The 21,355-nt window shown below is 42.5% G+C and overlaps 1 protein-coding gene across 3 annotated transcripts in view; it reads right to left on the bottom strand.

The window, feature by feature from the left end:
- The window catches only part of LOC112912693 (uncharacterized), a 137,812-nt gene extending 118,647 nt beyond the window's left edge, over positions 1-19,165 (bottom strand). For all 3 annotated transcript variants that reach the window (XM_072757399.1, XM_072757382.1, XM_072757429.1), the window contains exon 1: positions 17,173-19,165. The gene's annotated coding sequence lies outside the window, so the exon portion shown is untranslated. The remainder of the gene's footprint in view (positions 1-17,172) is intronic.
- Positions 19,166-21,355: the final 2,190 nt, after the last annotated feature.

Raw genomic sequence — 21,355 nt, 5'->3', positions numbered from 1 at the left:
GTGAAACAAGAAAGGAATTCACTTCAGTGAGGCCAACACTAGGAAAACAAAATAGCATGCTAAAGGCCACCTCCAGAATGCTGAAAATACTAATAGGTTTATATAAGAAAAATGTAGGACCAAAGTCAATGGGGACATGCAGCTGAGCACTAAAGATGAGGTTGATCATTGTCTTGGGATGAATCAAGAGGATTCTATTACTTAAGGGGTAGTTTTGGTTCCTATCAGGAAATGTTTTGCCTACCTGGTCTTTTCCCTGAGTTAAAAGATAAGCTTGAAAGAAAAAGTAATTAGTCAGGAGGTATAGCCTGAGGTAGTTTAAGTCGTCTTTCACATAGACCCATAATCAAAGCACTAAACTAGAGAAAACAGACACAGCACATCTGATCTTCTCAAACTCATCGCAATACAAATACTCTTGGTTCCCATTGAAGACTACTAATCACAGTCTTGAAACATCACATTCTTTGTTGGCCCTTTGGCGCTAACAGAAGGATAGAGAAAAGACAGTAATGTCTAAGTAAGTCTATATTTGGAAAATAATAGAGATCCATCATTAATGCAGTGTTTATTGAGCATTTACTCTGTGCAGGCGCAAAGGGTATCATGCAATATGCTGGAAACCTCAGGCAAATGTATGTGAATTAATCATCCTAATACTTTAGCAGGAGTTGGTACTAGGTGTCTCATATTTCCCTGAGGATGTAGATGCTGGGCTCAGCCTTTCTGTTCCTTCTTTTTCTCTAACACTGATTATATAAAATAGGATCTAAACAAAGGTAGATGGGAGGAATACAGAAAGCAAGCATGGAGTGGTACTTCAGAGGAAATTCTCATTGTTTTCTTTCTTTCATTTTTTGGTAATAATTTAGTGCAGGGAGGAAAAATAATTTTCCCACTGCCCTTCTGGGTTCTTGGCTAAAAAAGATTGACAGGAGAAAAACAAATTAAATGTCTTAAAGGAACCCCAAACACATTAGGCTCAAAGACATGCAACTTACATTTATATACCATTCTGACCTCCAGATAAAGGGGTAGGGATTTAGAACTTCAAAAAGGGAGAAGTCTGTAAAGAGGAAAATGACAAGAGCCCGTGGTAAACTAACTTTGTCATGCCAGGCAGGTAACTCTTTCTGATATATAAAGTTATCTAGGGGGCACCTAAGTGGCTCAGTGGTTGAGCAACTGCCTTTGGCTCAGGTTGTGATCCAGGGGTCCTGGGATCAAGTCCCACATCAAGCTCCCCACAGGGAGTCTCTGCCTTCTCTCTGCCTATGTCTCTGGCACTCTGTGTGTCTCTCACGAAGAAATAAAAAATCTTTTTTAAAAAAGTTATCTCTGGTATCAGCTCTTGTTCCTATACAGATTCCTGTTTCAAGCACACTATAAAGACACATACATGAATTGTGTCTTTCTACGTCCGTTTTATTCAACTATCAAGCAAGATTAACGTAATTGTAAAGCAGGTTGAGAATTCCAAACTCAGTAACATTTCACTAAGCACTGAACTTGGCTTTATACACCTCACACAAAGCAAATAATACAAAGTCACACAAGAAATATGATACAATAAGGGGTAAGAAGTTAACAAACCAAAGGTGAAGTCAGTCTCTTGAGCATGCATATGGGATGGGGACTCAGGTCCGTTTTGGGTCAGCCCTTGGCACATAGTGCTTACGGTCTTCCAGCAGTGGAAGATCTCTATTACATTCAGATATCAATCAGGCAGAACCTTTGGTGGAGGTTGCCTCTCAAATGCAATCAGACATGGAAGGGTTTGCTTCAAAACTGTTTGCAGTTTGCTACATAACTTCCTTCCTTACTGAAGGATTTCATCAGTCTTGGATCTTTGCAGGCCTCTTCTCATTCCAGTGGTTATCAGCGCTCAATATTGCCAGGACTATCAGTCCCAAGTACTGCCAATCTGTATTGGTATGAGTGATATCAGGTCTTAGCTACAATGTCCTCCACTACTTACATCACTAATTGACATGACTGGTTACTTCACATGAGTGACTTCATCTTAACCTTTACAGTTCCCCATCTAATTTCTTTTAAATAATAAGGGAGGGCAGCCCGGGTGGCTCAGCGGTTTAGCGCTGCCTTCGGCCCAGGGCCTGATCCTGGAGACCTGGGATCGAGTCCCACGTCGGGCTCCCTGCGTAGAGCCTGCTTCTCCCTCTGCCTGTGTCTCTGCCTCTCTGTGTGTGTGTCTCTCATGAATAAATAAATAAAATCTTTAACTAAATAGATAATAAATAAATAAATAAATAAATAAATAAATAAATAAGAAAGAGGGAAATTTTTTCTGATCCTGCTATGTCCTAACTGCCTTCTGGTCAAACCAATCCATATGCACAATAATGTATTTTGGAGTCAATTATTCTGCTTCCACTCAAATGCATTTTTTTTTTAAATTTTTATTTATTTATGATAGTCACACACACAGAGAGAGAGAGAGAGGCAGAGACATAGGCAGAGGGATAAGCAGGCTCCATGCACCGGGAGCCCGACGTGGGATTCGATCCTGGGTCTCCAGGATCGTGCCCTGGGCCAAAGGCAGGCGATAAACCACTGCGCCACCCAGGGATCCCTCAAATCATTTTTTAAAATGTTACATACAGATAGAAAGATAGAAATACAGATAGAAAGTTTTTTTGAAGATACCAACCTATCTAAGGGAATTCTTCCATTTGCAGCAGCAGGATGAACTTTGTTTGGCAACAAAAATCCCTGTCCCTTTCAAGGTTCTTCTAGCTTGTCTAAGAATCAAATTGACATGAGACAGATTAACAGGAGAAAATAAAATACAAGGACATATGTATGGGAAATTTTCACGGACATGAAAATTCCAATGACAGGCAAAATGATGCAAATATGTCATTCGGAACTAAAAAGAAAAAGGTAAAGGTCTGGGACTTCAAAGGAAGAAATGCAATTCACAGGAAGATGAAAAAGAATACACGTGGGCAGCCCAGGTAGCTCAGCGGTTTAGCGCCACCTTCCGCCCAGGGTGTGATCCTGGAGACCTGGGATCGAGTCCCATGTCAGATTCCCTGCATGGAGCCTGCTTCTCCCTCTGCCTGTGTCTCTGCCTCTCTCTGTGTGTCTCTCTCATGAATAAATAAATAAAACCTTAAAAAAAAAAAAAAAAAAAAAAAGGATTCACGTTTGGTAAATAAATGTTTGCCAGCCACTCAGAACAACGGGACACAGAGGACTCTGATCAAACAGGGCTTGGGTTCTTCCCTGTCCACAATACCTAGATTATACCCTAATGTAATTATCTATGGTGACAACTCTTCCTGGGGCAGCTTTGCTAGTTATTATTTATTTAAAGGCTCTTCTTGGGACACCTGGGTGGCTCAGCGGTTGAGTGTGTCTTTGGCTCAGGGCATGATCCTGGAGTCCTGGAATCGAGTCCCACATCAGGCTTCCTGCATGGAGCCTATTTCTCCCTCTGCCTGTGTCTCTGCCTCTCTGTGTGTGTGTGTATCTCATGAATAAATAAATTTTTAAAATCTTTAAAAAGAAAAAAAAATAAAGGCTCTCTTGAATCTGCTGGGTTTTGATTGCTTTTTAACTCAAAATAATCTTCATGCAAAAATAGCCCAATTTGGGAGAGGCTGCACTCGGCCCCTACAACTTGAAGGACATTTTATTTTATGAAATAAGCCATATGCAGAATATACATATATATATATACACACACACTGTATGAAACATATATACACACATAAATAAATGAATATATATACATATATATCTCCCATATATGTGAAATCTAAAAAAAAAGTTAAAGTCATAAAAATAAAGAGAAGAGTGTTTGTTGCCAGGAGTTAAGGATAGGGAAAATGTTGAGATGTCGGTCAAATGGTGACATGGACAGTAGTAACAGGAAATCTCACTAAAATGAACTCTGAAGGTTTCCACAAGTAGAACTCTCATGCTCTACTATTCCTAGTCAACTGTAGACCCAACAGGAAGAGGAAAACTTGACCTTACATAGATCTTACCTTGTATATGGATACTACTCCAGCCAGAGAAAGAGATAATTCCTTTATGCTTCGCATGCAACAGCTCAGAAAATGAAAAGCCACCATACTTCCAACTTCCAGTATACTCCAAACAACTTTTACAACAGCCTTCTCGACTCCTTTTTCCTCTTTTTGTTACCCAGACTTGCCTTTGGTTTTGCCACAGCCAGGTCGTCCCTGTTTGCAATATCCAATATTCCCAATTTTAAAAATCCAAATTCATCCAAATGGGAAAGGTGTGTTAATAAGCAGGTATTAACTCAAGCAAAACAGATGAAGGAAGGATAAATATGATTATATTTTCCCAAAATTCTAGAGATTACATAGGTTTTGGGAAAACACCTGCTCTGCTATAACCCTTAACACTCAAGAAGGAAGTCTTGTGAAATATATGAAACAACATTCATTCCCTGATCAAACAGTCCCACAAATTACAGGTATAAAACAAAGAACTCTGATGAATGTCATCAAAAGTACATAATCAATGATTAAATACATAAATAATAGGTTCATTTGTAATACATGGAAACCTGCAGATCAAAGTAATAGCATTTTCAACTACAGAAATGGGGTAGAGTTCAATAAGGTACACAACATGAACTCATAATTCCTCAACATAGTAAATCAACATCTTATTTGTTGAAGAAAGAGCAGCAACACACACACAGAATGAATACTCTTGCATGAATAATAGTTGGTCAGCATAGATGGGGTTATGAAGGCAGGGAATTTTCTACCTAGAATAAATTCCTGTACTTGTTCACACCAAATCAAGGAGAATAATGCTTAATGTACTCCATCAACATTGCCATAATACCCTTGAGAGACACTTCTGTGACACTCCAAAAACCAGAACTGGAGCCATAAGCCAGGCTCTCAGACTATAATCAGTAGCAACATCTGGAATATGCTGACCGCTCTACTCAGGTACTTCAGGGACCATGTCTCTACTTAGCAGGATGATGCTGTGACATCTAAATAGAAGTATTCTCCATCCAGAATGCTCTTTGATCCAGTAAAACTCCTCATGGGAGACACTTCACCACAAGCTGTCCAGCACCTAAAGGCTGGGTTATCACAGCAGAAAATATGAGAATAAACTTTCAGACACTGAGGAACTGTAGTTCAGAACCAAGAAAATTTCAGAGGCAAAACCTTCCAAACTTATGAAACCAGGAAATCAGAAGAGCCAAGACTTTCCCACACTCATAGACTAAAGACGAACTGCAAAAGGGAGACAAAGAAAAAACAGTAAACTAAAATAAAGGGGTTCGACTCTGTGGGATATTCAAACAGGACCTGGGGTCTGCCTGTAGTCTTCAGGCTGAGGGCCTGAAGCCTGAGATATACTCCCCTTGAAGGACTGGGAATCAAACTAAGATTTTCCCCACCCATTGTCTATACAGCACTGCTGAGTAGCAATCTCAGAAGAACGACTCTATTCCTAGTACACATGCCGCTGAGGGGTGAAAGTGGACATGAGGATATGGTGGAGGCGCAGCACAGGCAGAGTGCTTGAGAAAGCCCATGCACCTGCCTCGAGCCCTAGACGCAAAAGAGCAGCCAACGTTTCTATCATGATAGGTCACTCAGCACATGAAACTGAATGCAAGCTGGAGAAGACCCACAGTCAGGGTGAGGGGTGGCATCAGATCAGATATGTGTGACTGACCAGAGAAGGAGAGGCCAAAGGAGGAAGAATGGCCCTCACAAAGAGCACTCCATGTGCTCCCCAAGGTTGAACCAGTAAAGGAGCCCAGGGGGCAGAGACCAGCATATCTGGTCAGGATGAAGACTGCCCTTGTTGTGGACAAGAGCTGCAGTACCACCGAGGAGCGCAGGAAACATACATACAAAGAAGAGAGTAAGGGAGGGATAGAACGGGTTCCTTTGAGAGTCCATGAAAAATCAACTCTTCTTTTCCAACCACCTATCCCATCTGGGGAGAATATCCCAAATGGCATTTCAGGAAGTCACTTCCTCTCTGCCACCTGACCCTTACTGGCGTTCACATCTTTGACGCCTTCCCACGCACCTGGGTTTTGCTGCTAGTTTCACCCCACTCTTGAGGTTCCAGAGCTCTCCCGTGCTCCACAATGGAGTTCATATTCAGCTCAGAAAGAGATTCCTGCTGACATGGAAACCGGTAGATGATGTCCTGGGGTTTTACCAGCCCTTTGTCAGCTGAGACCAAGGACATTCATTACAGATGGGTCTAGAATAGCACTTCACAAATTTGTTCACTGACACTTTTCTTCCAAATGCTTAAAAATGTTTGACACATACAGATATCCAGCTCTCTTCCCAGAGCTACTGAATCAAAATTACAGGAGTAAAACCAGGCAATCTGATATTTTAAAGTTTTGACATGAGGTCTTGTTCCTCGTCAACCTCTAGCACCACCACTAACCTGCAAGTAGTGAGCAGATCATCTGATAAAAGGGTGGGGTTGAAATTCAGATGCGGTTGAAATTCAGATGCTGCAGCATTTCATTTCTGAATCAACAGGGCTTTAATTTCAATCAAGCAGGGCAGGGGCTCCCAAGAAACTCTCAACAGAAACACAAAGATAACTCAGGCAGTTCCCAATCTCTGTAGGGAAACTAATCTTCACCCAGGGAGACCAGGTTCCTCTACCTCTCCAATATCACATCCCTGTACAAGACCCTCTGAGCAAAGTCCAAGCACTCCCACTCCTCCTCAGAGAAATCTATGGCCACATCCCTAATATAAACAGTTCCTGAAATGAAAGCACATTTCACCAAGAGGCCAGCAGGAAAGTACTTATTTCACAAAAATGAGAGAAGGAAAGAGATTGAAGGGTCAGTTAGAAATGAGTGCTCAGATACATCTAAAGAAGATCATTTCAAGTCATACATCCCATATTTGGATTTTTTAGACTTTTCCATCAGAGAATTTCCATCCGCTAAACTACTGAGATTTTACAATATTGTGCAAGATAAATTATATACATACAATACTGCATATGTGAAAATTGCTGAAAATAGATCTTAAAAGTTCTCATCCAAGAAAAAGAATTCTTTTTTTTTTTTTAAGATTTTATTTATTTATTCATGAGAGACCCCAAGAGAGAGGCAGAGACATAGGCAGAGTGGAGAGCAGGCTCCATGCAGGGAGCCCGATATGGGACTTGATCCCAGGGACTGCGGGATCACGTCCTGAGCCAAAGGAAGACGCTCAACCGCTGAGCCACCCAGGAGTCCCAAGAAAAAAAATTCTTGTAACAATGTTTGTTAACGGATGTTAACTAGATTTACTATGGTGATTGTTTCACAATTTATACAAATACTGAATCATTATTTTGTACACCAGAAACTTATATATGTCAATATTCCTAAATTTAATAAAATGATTAAAACAAAAGGGAAATAATGAACTCTATATATACCTAATGAAATGGAGAAGTGAAGTAGAGGGTGTAATATGATGACTGAATGGAAAAGAAAGGTACTTTTCACGGTCACTTTAGGTAGTATTTTAAGTACAAAACCAGAGTGGAATGCTGTGGCAACCTTGCAGAGATAGGCTATTTTCAGCCCTGACAGATGAACTAGTCAGTCTGGGCTTTGAGTACCATAAAGACCTCAATAGTAAACAATACTGGTCAGAAGTAATCCCAAAAAAAGGGAAGGAGAACAACAGAAGTTAAGCAGTTTGCCTGAGGTCACCACATGAGTCTCTGGAAGAAATATTAGTGCTATTCCAGATTCTAGACACAAGGACTTTCTGTGGTATACCATGAGGATATTTTCATTTACAATTATCACCTCAAATGATGCTCTTCCAGAGTTATAAAACTCACAGAAAGAATGCAAAGCTTGGAACCTCAATGCAATATATGAGTAAGCAAAAAGATTTTTTAAAAAGCCAAGAAACAAAACGTGAAATAAGAGAAAAGGAAGTTGATATTCAGAAGATGAATATACTTTTGTAAATAATGTACTGACAAGCAAAGAATATCTAAGAAAATGTATTTTTCTACTTTTAAGAGAATACAAGTAGAATTTCATGAAATTAAAATACATTAGAAAAAAATAATGGTACAGAAGAAAAAACAACATGATCTTCTACATTAGGACAAAGAAAAATTAAAAATGCCTGAGATTTAAGGATGTTTGCTCACCTTCCACTGATATATTCATGGAAGATAGGTCAACAAACCGACATCACACTAGCATTGGAAGTTAGTATCACCGGTCAAGAGAATGATTTTCTAGTCACCAAATTACTAAATGGGCCTCTAAGAGACAATAGTGGGCCCAGGGAGAATAGAAGATTTATATTATCTCCACAATACATTCATATACAGAGATGACATTATTATTTGAAGGAAAGGAAAAAAATATACACAATGAAAAGATGTTGACCAGTGGTAGACTATATATGAGTTCTACATAGTATGTTGTACACATTAAATGACAGCTAACGTCTGCATGAGCTAGAGCATGAATCGTGTCTTCAGGATGACGAAGTGCACAGTAGCATCAACGAAAGGTGAAAATTGGAAAAATGGGAAACTGATGATATCAGAACAGATCAGAAGTTTTGAACACTCCCCATATGGTAAGCGTTACTCTAATGCTTTACAAGTGTTAACTTGTATAAAGACATAGCATCCAATTAAATTAGTATTTGTTCCGGGATCCCTGGGTGGCACAGCAGTTTGGCGCCTGCCTTTGGCCCAGGGCGTGATCCTGGAGACCCGGGATCGAATCCCACGTCGGGCTCCCGGTGCATGGAGCCTGCTTCTCCCTCTGCCTGTGTCTCTGCATCTCTCTCTCTCTCTCTGTGTGACTATCATAAATAAATAAAAATTAAAAAAAAAATCTTCTAAAAAAAAAATTAGTATTTGTTCCCATCTTACATTGGACCCAACTCTGTCACACACACTCTAAGGATGTGCCTCTGGTCGAACAGGTCTCTGGCAGAGCTTGCACCAGAACCAAAGGGTCAGGCTTTATTTAGGATGGAACCCACAGCACCATTATTAAAGTAACGCATACAACAGTAAAAGTCTGTTGACAGAGAGTTTCCTAATGAAGAATACCTGAAACAAGTTCAAGGGTGAAACAGAAACCTGTCCCCATAAGGAGGTGATATTACAACAAAGACCTGGGGAAGGAAGTTCACCACATGCATTTGAAGAGTCAGAGAATTCTAGGCAGAGGGACCACCCTTGGAAAAGCCCTGAGGCAGTGCTGACCCTGGTCCCAGCAACAGCAAAAACAACTTGTGCCTTAATCCCAGTGAGGGAGGAGACAAGCAGGGGGTCAGGTCAGAGAAGCAGATCAGGAATGGGTGGCCATGGTCTTCAGAAACTGTTCTCCCCTTTCCCAAGTGAATTTTGGCAGCCATGTAGTCTCTGACCCATCTTAAGTTAATATCTAAAATTTTTTTTACCTATCTTAAGTGAAAACACACACACAATGTATTTTGCTGTAATATTTTGAAAACATGCTGTGTACTTCGAAAATATGCCAAGATGATCACCCCAGGAAGATGGCACTGCTCTTAACTGAGAGGTGGAGGACTGCAGGGAATAAAATTGTGGGAGTTCAGGAGGTCATGTTTGGACACTATAAGGTGGAGATGCCTGTTAGATGTGCGAGCACAGGAGACAAGGAGACACCTGGAAAACACAATCTGGCATTCAGGGTGGAGGTCTGAAATGGAGTGTGGACCTAGGAGACCTCAGGGTGTTCAAAGCCCTGAGATGTGGTACCATGGAAAGTCAACAGGTATAGATGGAGAAGAGGCCCAAAACTAGCTTTCCTCCAATCAGAGAGCAGGGAGCTGAGAAAAAAATCAGCAGAGCAAACTGAGAAGTGAACAAGGTAGAGAGAAGAAAATTGAAACAGACATACAGATGACAGATTTGTCAATAGTGGGATGTTCTAAAGCCATGAAAAAAACGTCTTTTAAGGAAGAAGGAGTAATCACTATTCAACATGTTGCTCATCAGACAGTTGAGGACAGTGAATTAACCAATATTTCTAGAGAACAGGACATCACTGCCCCTGACAAGGAGAGTAGAACAGTAGATGGGAAAGCCTGATTGGATAAGGGTCAAGTATACACTGCAGGCAACACTGAGGAGAGAATATAATGACGATTTTTGCATATTTTGCTCTGAGTGTGAGCAAAAAAAAAAGGCTCTTATTAAAGGAGAAGACATCCATAAAAGAAATTTTTTGTTGTAAACATGAGAGAATGTAGTGAATAAAGGGCTTTGTTAAGGTTAGGCTATACCACAGTCTGTGTATGATAACAAAAATAAGTCTCTAGAGGTAAAAATGGAGCACATGTGGTCAGGATGCAAATTTCACCCTGGGACCTGAAGGGTGTGGGAGGTAGTGCACACTCTCAGGATGGGGGAACAGCTGGGTGCAGGGATAGTCCATTCCTTATTCATAGTGAAGGAGATCTAGACACTGAGGCAGGCAGAGGGCCCAGTCAGGAAGATCTCTTTCCCATCATTCCCAGGTGCTCAGACAGATGGTCTTGGACTGAAAATGAAGATGGGAAAGAAGGAGCTGGCTTTCTCAGGGGCTCTAGAGGAAAAGGTATGGTAGGCAAATACGGAAATTCCAGACGAGGTAGTCCAGAAATTGAGTTAAGACCAGTCAACCTGAGGGATCCCTGGGTGGCGCAGCAGTTTGGCACCTGCCTTTGGCCCAGGGCGCGATCCTGAAACCCGGGATCGAATCCCACATCGGGCTCCCGGTGCATGGAGCCTGCTTCTCCCTCTGCCTGTGTCTCTGCCTCTCTCTCTCTCTCTCTCTCTCTGTGTGACTATCATAAATAAATAAAAATTAAAAAAAAAAAAAAAAAAGACCAGTCAACCTGGATCCCTGGGTGGCTCAGCAGTTTAGTGCCTGCCTTTGGCCCAGGGCGTGATCCTGGAGTCCTGGGATCAAGTTCCGCATCAGGCTCCCTGCCTGGAGCCTGCTTCTCCCTCTGCCTGTGTCTCTGCCTCTCTCTTTCTCTCATGAATAAATAAAATCTTAAAAAAAAAAAAAAAAAAAAAGACCAGTCAACCTGGGTTTATGTTTTCCTCCAGCTGTGATGGAAGACAGAACAAAGGCAGGGCTGGATGAGATGATGTGGAGGCGAAAGGAAGGAAATCTAGGGAATGGTTACATCAGTCCTTTGTTTGGGGGGCATTTAAATTATGTGGCTGTTAGTAAGTGAAAGATTTGTCTGTCCCCATCTTTTAAAATAACCTATATAAGGAGGAGGAGAGTATATTCAGGATGTTTACCATTTATAACCCTAGAAGAGGAAAAAGCCTGCATATAGTCCAGACCCCACATGTACTGCATGAATGTTTGGAGGTTTCAAGCATAACCTTCATGCTCTGGGCTGATGTATGCAAAGGTCCTGGTTATCCTTAACACAGTTTTCTCACAAGTGTAGGGGAAGCTGACCAGGGACAGCAGAGAAGGACAGAGCCACAGGTCCTTCACTGAGGCCACTCTCCTCATTCCCAGCAGGTAAGAAGGGCACATGTAAAAAACCCATGGAGTTGAACTGTTGCCATAGCTACCTTGGGCTGAGCACACCCACTTCAGTAGTAAAGGCACCTGAAGGCTGGGAGGAGAGGTCTCTGGGCTGCTGAGACTCACTGATGGAAAGACAATCCTGGTATCTAAGATTTTTTTTTTTTTTTTTTTTTGTATCTAAGATTTCTGACTTTGCAATGACATTTTGGCTGAAATATTCATGGCCCCAGATCCTGAATTATTTGGTCTAAGACTGTACAAACTGAGAGTAGAGCAGGAAGTGTCTGTGAATAGCACAGTAGAGGGAAAGCTGAAGGACTGGCAGGAGGGATACAGTAGTGGCGCCGACTGACCAACTTTTCCCCTTAGGTCACCCACCTGTGGAAGCACCCACTTTGCCATTCCAGAAAAGATGAAGGATGAAGGGGAAATCGTGTAGATAGGGCGAGCGTGTGCCTTTGGGGAAAATAACGTTTTTTCTAAATAGAATGGCATTTCATCAGCCAGTCTTTATAAACTTCAGAGCACCGAATCACCCAGGAAGGAGAACTTCTTTCTCCAGTTCCCGAGCCTCCATTCCAATCCTGGAGCTTTAACTCATGTAAGGGCAAATAAATAAACAAATTATAATGATAAAATTCTGACAAAAAAAAATAGTTAAGAGGCTTTCTTTCCCTCTCTTTTCATAGAGCATTTACTAAAAACAAGAACATTTTCAATTATAAATTCTTTCTCTCCTCCATAAGTCTCTGGCCACTTTTACAGCCCAAGACTGTTTTTCTCAAGGATCTAGGAGCTATTATCTTTGAAACATAAATATCAAGGAAGACTGTGCCCATCTGCCATTACAAGTAAAAAGACAAATTCAATCAGGTATCTGGTGCCAAGGTATAAAAACGCTGTCACAGAGCCAAGAGAATTTTTACTTTTACCTTGAATCAAGACCATTTGCTAACACAAAATCACCACACAATTACCACAATGATACAGGATGAACTATGCCATCAATCCTCTTGAGACTAGTTGTTTAGTTTGCAAACATGGGTATAACATGTACCTGGTTGGCAATAAAGAAAGGATGAAATAAATAAAACCTTAAAAAAAAAAAAAAAAAAAAAGATCTCATTGATCCAGGGCAGCCCAGGTGGCTCAGTGGTTTAGCGCCACCGTCAGCCCAAGGCGTGATCCTGGAGACCCAGGATTGAGTCCTACGTCGGGCTCCCTGCATGGAGCCTGCTTCTCCCTCTGCCTGTGTCTCTGCCCACCCCCCTCATGAATAAATAAATAAAATCTTTAAAAAAGAAAGAAAAGAGAAAGAAAGAAAGAAAGAAAGAAAGAAAGAAAGAAAGAAAGAAAGAAAGAAAGAAAGAAAGAAAGAAAGAAAGAAAGAAGAAAACGGATTTCTTTCTGCTTTTGAAATCTTGTTGGCAATTCCCTGTGATGTGCATCATATTCTGGCTTAATACTCACTCAATAAGAAAACTGTTTTGTCTTCAACTTTGGTGGAGAGGTTTCTCTGGGTAGCCAGAAATATTGTCTTTACTGTATTTCTCCAACACCCCACCCTTAGTGTTTGCCATCCTTTCCAAATGCTTCCCAGGATGCAGTGACCTCTTCCTTCTTGGAGAAACATGTCCCATATTTAGTTTAAAACATCTGTCCCTCTGCTCTCCAGCTACCTTGTGATTCTGCATGTCTGTGTACACGTGTGCACACACGTTGGGAAGGGCAGGGAGAGGCCAATATGGAGAAGCCAGCACTGGCTTGGCAGAAAAGAAGTAGTAGCTGCATCTTTTCCTCAAGCACAATCCCAAGGATAAGCCTTTGAGCAGCAGATCACTGTAGTGGGGTCTATGCTCTGATTCCTGGGATAATATGCCTTTATATTCACAGCCTCTCCCCAGCTGTGCCCAGAGATTCACCTTTGGAAAGCCCTACCTGCCACCTGCCTCCTGGGCACCTTTTTCCCTCCTGGACTCAGACACTCTTACAAACCTCCCATAATCTCCAATGTATTCCCTGAAGATTCCATCAGGATCCCTCTATTCAGCTATGGAGTCCCACAGCACATTCCGGACCCCAACAACTCCAGTATTTATGATGGAATAATACACATAAAGATGTCCAAGGACCCACTGACCCCTGATGCCATATTTTCATTTACAATGACCTCACTCCAAATGCTGGCACTTCCATAATCTACTAAATAAAATAATGTCTCTAATGACATACATATTCCAACAAGATCTGGCACCTTCTATGGAAGCACCCCAAATTATCATTTACATACCCCCAAATGCATGTAAAACCTTGGCTTCCAACCTAGTGACAGTTCCCCTAAAATACCAAAAGTAACCCCCAAATCTTCTCTATTTTTCCTATAATTCCACTATCAGCTGCATAATGAGTCTTGCCCTCAAGAGACCCTACAGAAGTCACTTGTGGAGTGGAAGCTGCAGTGCAACTCTTGGATCCACCCACTTAAGACCAAGGCACTCATGTCCATGTAGACTGAAGGGTAAAGAGCCAGTCATGATGCCCAAGGAACAAAAAGTTCAGTCCAGTACAAGAACAAAGACCTGAGACAGAAAAGGTTTTGGTGTTTGGTAACAGAGGAAAGGCAAATGTGACTAAGACACAGGTAGCTCTAAGAGGGTAAGCTCTCAATATGAGGCTGGCAGGAGTCCTAATGACACAGAGCTCAGCAGCCTCAGTAAAGAGCCTGGATATGCAGGGATGGGGAAGTGGGAGGTAAAGGGGTAAAATATACATTTCTTAAAATTTACCATTTTAACACATTTTACTTACTATATAGTGCAGTGGTATTAAGGACATTCACACTCTTTTTTTTTTTTTTCTTTTTAATGATAGTCACAGAGAGAGAGAGAGAGAGACAGGGACAAAGGCAGAGGGAGAAGCAGGCTCCATGCACCGGGAGCCCGACGTGGGATTCGATCCCGGGTCTCCAGGATCGCGCCCTGGGCCAAAGGCAGGCGCCAAACCGCTGCGCCACCCAGGGATCCCGGACATTCACACTCTTATGCAACCATCACCACCTCTATCTCTGGAACTTTTTTATTTTTTAAAAGATTTTATTTGATAGAGTGAGCAAGAGCACATGCACACACAAGGACAAGGTGGTGGGTAAGGGGAGCAGAAGGAAAAGGAGAAGCAGACTCCCTGCTGAGCAGAGAGCCCCGTGTGGGGCTTGATCCCAGGACCCTGGCATCAAGACCTGAGTTAAAGGCTGACGCTTAACTGATTGAGCCACCCAGGCACCCCATCCCTGGAAATTTTATCTTCCCAAAACAATAACTGCCCAATAACTGCCCATACCTCCTTGTCCCCAGCCACTGGCAACCACCACTCTACTTTTCTGTATCTATGAATTTGGCTACTTTAGGTAATTTATGTAAGTGGATAAACACATTTGGCCTTCTGTATCTGGCTTTTTATGCAATTAGCATATTTCCAAAGTTTATCCATGTTGTAGACTATTTCAGAATTACCTTCCTAAATTTTTAAGGCTGAGCAATGTTCTCTGTTGGATGTATACACCACCTTCATTTACCCATTCATCCACTGATGCACATTTGGGTTGTATTTATCATTTTGGCTATTATGAATGCTGTAATGAACACAAGTGTAAAAATACCTATTGGGGTCCCTGCTTTTTATTTCATTGGTACATACTCAGAAGTGATATTGGTGGGGGATCCCTGGGTGGCTCAGTGGTTTAGCCCCTGCCTTAGGCCCAGGGCGTGATCCTGGAGTCCTGGGGTCGAGTCCCCCATCAGGTTCCATGCATGAAGCCTGCTTCTCCCTCTGCCTATGTCTCTGCCTCTCTCTCTCTGTGTCTCTCATGAATAAATAAAATCTTAATAAAAAAAAAAGAAGTGGAATTAGTGGGTCAATGGGTAATTCTATCTTTAATGTTTTGGAAATCACTACACTCTTTTTCATAGGGGCTACACCATTACATTCCCAAAGGATTCGATTCCTTCAGATCTTCTCCAACACTTATTTTGGTTTTGTTTTGATAATAGATATTGCTGAGAGTGTGAAGAGTATCAAGGGTATCTCAATGTGGTTTATATTTGCTTTCCAAAATGATAACTGATATTGAGCATTGTTTCATTGGCTTACTGTATGCCTCGTCTTTGAAGAAGTGTCTAATCAAGTCTTTTGCCCGTTTTTTTTTTATTATTATTTTTTTAAAGATGGGATGTTCCCATTTTTATTATATATTTTTAAAAGATTTATTTATTTATTTATTCATGATAGAGAGAGAGAGAGAGAGAGAGAGGCAGAGACACAGGAGGAGGGAGAAGCAGGCTCCATGCCGGGAGCCGGATGTGGGACTGGATACTGGGACTCCAGGATCATGCCCTGGGCCAAAGGCAGGCGGCGCTAAACCGTTGAGCCACCCAGGGATCCCCCCTTTTGCCCGTTTTTAAAAGTGAGTTGTATGTTTTAGTAATTCCTGAATTGTAGGTCTTCATATATTCTGGATATTAGTTCCTTATAAAATATGTGATTGGCAAATATCTTCTCCCATTCTGTGGAGAATTGCTTTTCCCCATCAATAAATTTCTGATGTACAAAATGTTTAATTTCGATTAAGCCCACTTATCTATTTCATCCCAAGCTGCCTATGCTTTTTGGTGACATATCCAAGAGCATGGATTTTTTTATGATGGCAGTGGGAAACCTGTGGAGAGTTTAACGCTGGAACTGACAAGCTCTGACTTCAGATTTACTCTGTAAATTTATTGTCTGAGCCTTTGCCCTGCTTCTTTCCTCAGTTTTTATCATTGTTGGGCTGGGGCCATCTTTAGCTTCTAAGTACCACTGTTACCCTCTTGCAGAAAAGTGCCACACAGACACACATACAAAACTGCCAGTCACTTCAGGGTTCAGAAACCCTGCTCTTGTCCATCATCTCCACGCTGCAGCTGGGTTCACTAAGGTGCAGAAGGAAACCTTTTTTCACAAATTCCCTCAGAACATCTGACTTCAGGGAGAATTGCGTGTAACTGAATTCTGAAAGCGCGGCCTAAATGAAGCAGGGGGCACTTTGTCTTTATCAGCTCGTAACCTTTTAAAAAAATTCCAGGATCAGGAGGTTCTACCTGTAACTCTCGATCGGATCGAGAGTTCAGGCCCCACGGAGTCCTGGCCTCCCTCCCGCAGCCACGGCTTCCACGAGGCCCCCCAATCCCCACCTGGGGGAGGGGACCCGCTCCGTGACTCCCCGCCGCCTCCCGGACCTAAGTCCCTCCTGAGAGCCCGCCCCGAAGACAGGGCCCTTCCCGGGCATCGGTCCTCTCTCCACAGGCGGGGCTGCCCCGCGGAGACCTCAGGAGGCTGGGGGTCTGCGCAATCCCAGGGCCAGGGGCAGCCGCCGGGCCGGGCTGCGGGCGAGGCGCACGCGCCCCTCTCCCTGTTCTCACGCGGCGCGAGGGGCAGGGCGCCGGGGACTGCGTGGGCCCGAGGCTCGGAAGACCCCAGGCGGGGATGGCCTCTGAACTCGCGGAACCAAAACCAGCCGGACCTCCGGGGCCGCAGCGCCGCCCGCAGGGATCCGCGTCTCTCGGCGACGCGGGACTTACCGCGGTGGAGGCGCAGGTGAGGGGACGCTAACGTGCGTGGAGAACCCGGAACAAGGGGTGCAGGCCTGAGGACAGAGACGCTCACGTGGAGAACAGAAAAGACCGAAAACAGTCGAAACCTTGGCGATCTTCTAAAGGCTCTAGCCGCTTGGGGGAGGGGAGGCTGTAAAAACTGCGCGTGCGCGCCGGTAGAAGGGCGGCATGAGGCGTGGCCTTGGGGGGAGCGCTTCCGGCAAAGGGTCGGGGTAAGGTGGGTTTCGGGAGAGTGCGAGAGCTTGGCGGACCAGGGCTGCGGCGTGTCTCTCCCGGCCATAGCCCGGCCGGCTGTGAAGAATGGGCGGGCCTGGACGCTCTCCTACTGAGGGTGGGGTTGAGGCGGGGCCTGGGAGAGGCGCTTCCGGCAACGACCGGGACGCGCGCTCCGGCAAGACCTAGGCCGTAGTTCCCGGGGCTGGGGTGGGGCGGAGCTTTGGGGAAGCGCTTCCGGTAATGGGAGGGAAACGGATAGGACTCCTGGAGAAAGGAAGGCGAGTGGGGCGGTACCCAGGCGGAGGGCTTTTAGTACTGGGCGCCCACAAGGGTCCATCTGGCTGGACGTTCAGGAGCGAGGCCAGGACTGTTGGGCGGGGTCTTGGGTGGGGCTTGGTTTCCTCCCGACTCGCCCCCAAGGTTCGGAATTTCCAGCCCTTGGGTTTGTGTCGTGTCGAGGATTGCTGCCTGCGTATTCTAAATTGATGTCTGACGTAGAGCTGTAGTCGTTTGGGCCGATTGTGTTGAAACCTAACATGTTTACGTTTTCTGAAAGTGAGGCGAAAAAACAGCCTTATCAAAAACAAAAAACAAAGAACAGCTTTATCCTAGAGGTAGTTATGTGCTTCCAGGGAGAGGCGAGCCAGACTCGGTGGTCTGGGACCTCGTCTTCCATGGGGAGTGGATGTGGGGCCAGCGCTGGATCCAGAATTTAATTTAAGCAATTTAGTTAAGCGAGAAATGAACCCATCTGTACTAGAGTTGCAAACTGGAATGTGAAGTGTGAAAACTGATGCGAAATGTGCCATTTTTACCAACATTATTTGGTCAGAATTCAACTAGAAATCCACCATAAGGAAAATTCTGGAAAAAGCACAAATTCGTGGAGGTTAAATAACATGCTACTAAACAATAAGTCAAATAATAAAAAGATCAAAACTTACATGGAAACAAATGAAAATTTAAAAAGACAACTGTCTAAAATCTTTGGGATGCAGCAAAAGCCATTGTAACAGGAAAGCAATACAGGCCTACGTCCAGAAGCAAGAAAATCCCAAATAAACAACTTAAACTAGAGGGAGCTAGAAAAAGAACGAACAAAACCCAAAACCAGCAGAAGTGAGGAAATAATAAAGATTAAGACAGAAATAGATGAAATAAAAACTAAGAAAATAATAACACAAATAATAAAACCAGGAGCTGGTTCTTTGAAAGGATCAACAAAAATCAATAAACCTCTAGTTGAGTTCATCAAAAAAAGGAAGAAAGGACTCATAAAATCAGAAATGAAAGAGGAGAAATAACAGCTGACACCACAGAAATATAAATATTTGTAAAAGAATATGAAAAACTGGGGCAGCCCCGGTGGCGCAGCGGTTTAGCGCCGCCTGCAGCCCGGGGTGTGATCCTGGAGACCTAGGATCGAGTCCCACATCAGGCTTCCTGCATGGAGCCTGCTTCTCCCTCTGCCTGTGTCTCTGCCTCTCTCTTCGCTCTCTCTGAATGAATAAATAAATAAATCTTTAAAAAAAAAGAATATGAAAAACTATATGCCAACATATTAGACAATCTAGAAGAAATGTATAGGTTTCCAGAAACATAAATTACCAAAACTGAAGTAGGAAGAAATAGAAAATTTGAATGACCAATTACCCCCAATGAAATTGAATTAGTAATCAGAACACTCCCAACAAACAAAATTCCAGGAGTAGATGGCTTCACAGGCAATACCCTGATACCTAAATCAGATAAAGACACCACAAAAAAAAAAAAAAGAGAGAGAGAGAGAGGCCAATATTCTTGATGGACATAGATGCAAAAATCCTCAACAAAATACCAGCAAACCAAATCCAACAATATATTTAAAAAATCACTCACCGCAGTCAAGCAGAATTTATTCCCAGGATGCAAGTGTGGCTCAATATTCACAAATCAATGTGATAAGTCACATCAGTAAGAGAAAGTATAAAAAACATGATTATTTCAATAGATGGAGAAAGCATTTGACAAAGTACAACGTCCATTTATGATAACCCTCAGCAAAGTAGGTTTAGCAGGAACATACCTCACCGTAATAAAAGGCATAATAAAATAGGGATAAAGTTAACAAAAGAGATGAAACTCTTCTACTCTGAAAATTATAAAACATTGATGAAAGAAACTGAGGACAACACAAAGAAATGGAAAGCCATTTCTCACACATTGGAAGAAAAAAAAATTGTTAAAATGTCTACACTACCCAAAGCAATCTACACATCTAATAAAGTCCCTATCAAAATACCAACAGCATTTTTCACATAGAACTAGAACAAGCAACCTTAAAGTTTGTTTGGAAACACAAAAGACCTTGACTAGCCAAAGCAGTCTTGAAAAGGAAAAGAAGAGAAGGGGAAGGGAAATAAAAAATTAAAAAAAAAAACAAAACCCGGAGGTACCACAATACTGGACTTCAAGTTCTATCACAAAATTTTAGTAATCAAAACAGTATGATACTAGCACAAAAATAGATACATCAATAGAACAGAATAAAAAACCCAGAAATAAACCCAAAATTAAATGGTCAATTAACCTCTGACAAAGGAGGCAAGAATATGCAATGAGAAAAAGTCTCTTCAAAAAACTGTATTGGGAAAACTGGACTACTTAAATTATACACACACACACACACAAAAACTCACAATGGATTCAGAGACCTGAAACCATAAAAATCCTAGAAGAGAGACAATGGTTTCTCTGGCATTGGCCAGAGCAACATTTTCCTAGGCAAGGGAAATAAAAATAAACTATTGGGACTATATAAAAATTAAAAAAAAAAAAACTTCTGCACAGTGAAGGAAACAATCAAAAAAACTAAAAGGCAGCCTATAGGAATGGGAGAAGATATTTGCAAATGGCATATCTGATAAAGGGTTAGTATCCAAAAAATATAAAGAACTGATACAACTAAACATAATCCAATTTTAAAAATGGGCAGAAAGCATGAATAGACATTTCTCCAAAGATGACATCCAGATGATCAATAGATACTTGAAAAGATGCTCAACATCACTGATCGTCAGGGAAACACAAGTCAAAACTACAATGAGATAGGAACTCACACCTGTCAGAATGGCTAAAATGGAAACTAGGGGCAGTCTGGGTGGCTCAGGGGTTCAGTGCCTGCCTTGGGCCCAGGGTGTGATCCTAGAGACCCGGGATTGAGTCCCACGTCAGGCTCCCTGCATGGAGCCTGCTTCTCACCTCTGCCTGTATCTCTGCCTTTCTCTTTCTCTGTGTGTCTCTCATGAATAAATAAAATCTTTAAAAAATAATAAAAATAAGGGGCAGCCCGGGTGGCTCAGTGGTTTAGCGCTGCCTTTGGCCCAGGGCCTAATCCTGGAGACCTGGGATCAAGTCCCGCGTCAGGCTCCCTGCATGGAGCCTGCTTCTCCCTCTGCCTGTGTCTCTGCCTCTCCCTCTCTCTCTCTCTGTCTCTCATGAATAAATAAACAAAATCTTTAAAGAAAATAAAATAATAAAATGGAAAACGAGTGCTGGTGAGGGTGTGAAGAGAAAAGAAATCTCTTGCCTCTGTTGGTAGGAATGCAAACTGGTACAGCCACTGTGAAAAATGGTATGGAGGTTTCTCAAAAAGTTAAAAATAGAACCACCCTATAATCTGTGGGTTGCACTGCTGGGTGTTTATCCCCAAAACTCAGAAACAGTAATTTTCAAAAGGACACATGCACCCTGATGTTTATTGCAACATTATTTACAATGGCCAAATTATGGAAGGAGTCCAAGTATCCATCAATAGATGAATGGATAAAGAAGATGCGGTATACATACATACAGTGGAATATTATTCAGACATATAAAAGAATGAAATCTTCATTGTTTGTAACATGGATAGAGCTAGAGAGTATAATGCTAAGTGAAATAAGCTAGTCCGAGA

This window comes from Vulpes vulpes, chromosome 1 (genome assembly GCF_048418805.1).
Source record: "Vulpes vulpes isolate BD-2025 chromosome 1, VulVul3, whole genome shotgun sequence".
NCBI lineage: Eukaryota > Metazoa > Chordata > Mammalia > Carnivora > Canidae > Vulpes > Vulpes vulpes.
Note: the sequence above shows the minus strand (reverse complement) of the source record. Positions and strands in the feature narration are given on the sequence as shown.